Here is a 4,073-nt window from a genome sequence, read left to right as displayed (position 1 = left end):
ATAACAGCTTCCTACTGGTTCCCTTGGAACCAAGCCACCATGTTTTGAGAAAGTCATGCAGTCACACGAGGAGGCTGTGAGTTCTGGATGACAGCTGTAGCTGAGTTTCAACTCCAAATGTGAGTGAACGAGCCTTCAGATGACTCCAGCTCCCAGTCATTGAGTCACCCCAGCCTTTATCTTGCCAGATGCGGTCCCAGATGTCATGGTAGATGGAGAACCATTGCTGCTGGGCTTGTGGTCAACACGGCCCACAGAATTTTTGAACATCATAAAATGATTGCTCTTTTACATCATTAAATGCCAATTCTTCCCAAATTGGTTGATAGATTTAATACAATTCTAGTCAAAATTTCACCAAGTTATTAATGTAGAGTTTTATGCAATTACTCTGAACATTATACGAAAGAATAAATATCTAAGAATAGCCAAGACATTTTAGAAGAGGAATTTTGAAGAGCAGTGATTTTAGACCTTATAATGAAATTATGGTAATTTAAACAGCTTGATATTGGGGCAGGGATAAGCAAAACACATATATGGAAATTTAACATATGACTAAAATGGTATGCAATCAGTGGAGAAAGGAGAGGCTATTTGATCAATAGGGTAAGAAAAAATATTATGGGAAAAGACGAAATTGAATTCCTTCTTTACAACATATGCAAAAATCAATTAAAAATGATGAAGGGGGCTGGGCGCGGTGGCTCAAGCCTGTAATCCCAGCACTTTGGGAGGCCGAGGCAGGTGGATTACGAGGTCAAGAGATCGAGACCATCCTGGTCAACATGGTGAAACCCCGTCTCTACTAAAAATACAAAAAATTAGCTGGGCATGGTGGCATGTGCCTGTAATCCCGGCTACTCGGGAGGCTGAGGCAGGAGAATTGCCTGAACCCAGGAGGCGGAGGTTGCGGTGACGCACCATTGCACTCCAGCCTGGGTAACAAGTGAAACGCTGTCTCGGGGAAAAAAAAAACGATTAAGGACTTATATGTCAAAAACAAAATATTAACATTCTTAGTAGAAAACGTATTTTAGACTATGGGCTAGGAAATTTTTTTTTCAACTACATTTTAAAAAATATATTGACTATAATAGACAAGATTGACACGTTTCAATATATAAAAATTAGGAAACTTCTTAATTAGAAAACATCATAAAGAAATAAAAAGATAAGTTATAAACTGGGAGAAAATATCTGCAATATATGTTATTGACAATGGATTACTATCAATAATATATAAACAACTTCTATAAATCAATAAGTGAAACATAACCCAATGGAAATATATGTATAATAAGCAGGCATTTTCAAGAAAAGGAAACTCCTAGACCAATAAGCATATAAAAAGGCCTTTGATATCATTTTCACTTACGGAAATAAAAATTAAGACCACAGTGAGTTACCTTTTCACTCAAGTGATGGCAAAAAGTAAAAAGTCTGACTGTAATAGACGTTGGAAAGCATATAAATTCATGGGAGTTTTTATACATTCCTGGTGGAAGTGGAAGTAATTGCAACCACTTTGCAAAACAATTTGACATTACTTTTTAGAGTTCAACATTAACATACACTGCTGTGTAGCAGTTTTAGTTCTTGTTATGTATCCCTAAAATATTCAAGAGAATATGAGCATAAGGAGACATGTAAAAAGTATTAATAGCAGTATTCTTTACAGTAATAAACACCTGGAAACATCTCAAAAGCCCATCAATCGGATAGTTTATATGATTCCGTTTACTCAATGGAATATTATGCAGCCGTTGAAATGAATGAACAATAACAATATCCAATAGTATGAATGGATTGTAGTAGTAGAATGTTTTATTATTGTAAAAATCATATAACATGAGATGTGTCCTTTTAAATAATTGATTGTGCAATGTGATGTTAACTATAATATTCCACAGCAGATCTCTAGAATTTTATACCCACTGAATAGCAACTTCCTGTTTCTCTCTCCCCCCATACCCTAGCAACCAGCATTCTGCCTTCTGTTTCTATGTATTTAACTACTGTAGATACCTCATACAAATGTAATCAGTCAGTATTTGTCCTTCTGTAACAGGTTTATGTAATTTAGCACGATATCCTCCAGGTTCATTCATGTTGTTATACAAAGTAAAATTTCCTTCCTTTTCGAGGCCAAATAATACTCTATTAAGGTCACCCAGCCTGGAGTGCAGTAAAGTGATCTTGGCTCACTGCAACCTTGGCCTCCTGGGCTCAGTCAATTTTTCCACCTCAGCCTCCCAAGTAGCTGTGCCACCATGCCTGGCTAATTTTTGTGTTGTTTTATGGAGATAGAGTTTTGTCCTGTTGCCAAAGCTGGTCTTGAACTCCTAAGCTCAAGCAATCTGCCTGCCTTGGCCTCACAGTGCTGGAATTACAGGCGTGAGCCACCACACCCGGCCCACATTTTCTTTATTCATTCCTTTGTAGATGGACATTTAGATTGTTTCCACATCTTAGATATTGTAAATCATGTTGCACTGAACATAAGAGTGCAGATATCGTGGAGATCCTGATTTCAGTTCTGGATAAATACCAGAAGTGGGATTGCTAGATCATACGATAATTCTATTTTAGTATTTTTTTGAGAAACCTTTATACTGTCTTCCATAGTAGCTGCATCATTATATATTCCCTCTAACAGTACAGGAGTGTTCCAATTATTCCACACTTTGACCAGCCCTATTTTTTTATAATGGCCATCCTCATGGAATGCTAATGTGATTTGCATTTTCCTGATGATTAGTGCTGCTTGATCACCTATTTCTTTTGGTCATTTGTATGTCTTCTTTGAAGAAATGTCTAGTCCAACTTTTTTGTCCATTTTTAATTGGGTTTTTTGCATTTGCATTGTAGGAGTTCCTTATATATTTTGGATATTAACTCCTTAACAGATATATGGTTTGCAAATATTTTCATCCATTCTGTCGGTTGCCTTTTCACTGTTAGTTGTTTTTCCTTGCCATTCAGAAGGTTATCAGCTTGATGTAATTCCACTTATTATTATTATGTCTTTACTTTTGTTGCTGTGCTTTTGTTGTCATATCTGAGAAATCATTACCTAGACCAATGTCATGGAATTTTTCTCTTATGATTTTTTTTCTAGAAGCTTTACATTTTCATATATTGCCTTTAAGTATTTATTCCAGTTTCATTCTTTTACATACGGATGTCCAGGTTTTTCAGTTCCATTTGTTGAAGGGACTATCCTTTCCCTATTGTGTATTCTTTGCATCATTTTGAATGTTGGTTGACCAGATATGTATGGGTTTATTTCTGGTCTCTTTATTCTGCTCCATTGATCTGTATGTCTGTTTTTATGCTTCTAGCATACTTTTTGGATTTCTGTTGCATTATAATATATCTATTTTGAAACCATTAAGTTTGGTGCCTCCAGCTTTGTACTTCTTTCCCAAGAATGTTGCTTTGAATATTCAGGACCTTTGGGGCTTCCTTATGAATTTTAGGATTTTTTTTCTGTAAAAAAATGCCATTGGAATATTGAGGGGGATATCATTGAATTTGTAGATTGCTTTGGAGAATATGGATATTTTCACTAATTAAGTCTTCCAATTCATGAACACAGTATATTGTCCCAGTTATTTCCATCTTCTTTAATTTCTTTCATCAATGTTTTGTAGTTTTTAGTGTATAAATATTTCATTCCTTGGTTAAGTTTATTCCTGTTTTATTCTTTTTGATGCTATTGTAAATGGAGTTCTTTCCTTGACTTCTTTACATGGTTTATTGCTAGAATATAGAAACACTACTAATTTTCATGTGTTTGTTTTGTACTATTTGAATAGGAGTGCTGAGAGTGGGCATTCTTCTTATTCCTCATCTTAGAAAAAAAGCTTTCAGGCCAGGTGCAGTGGCTCATGCCTGTAATCCCAGCACTCTGGGAGGCCGAGGTGGGTGGATCACCTGAAGTCAGGAGTTCAAGACCAGCATGGCCAACATTGCAAAACCCTTTCTCTACTAAAAATATAAAAATTAGCCAGGCATGGTGGTGGACCTCTGTAATCCCAGCTACTCAGGAGGCTAAGGCAGGAGAACCA

Source organism: Callithrix jacchus, chromosome 13, assembly GCF_049354715.1.
Source record: "Callithrix jacchus isolate 240 chromosome 13, calJac240_pri, whole genome shotgun sequence".
Classification (NCBI taxonomy): Eukaryota; Metazoa; Chordata; class Mammalia; order Primates; family Cebidae; genus Callithrix; species Callithrix jacchus.
The sequence above is the reverse complement of the archived record's forward strand: the minus strand, read 5'-3'. Positions refer to the sequence as shown.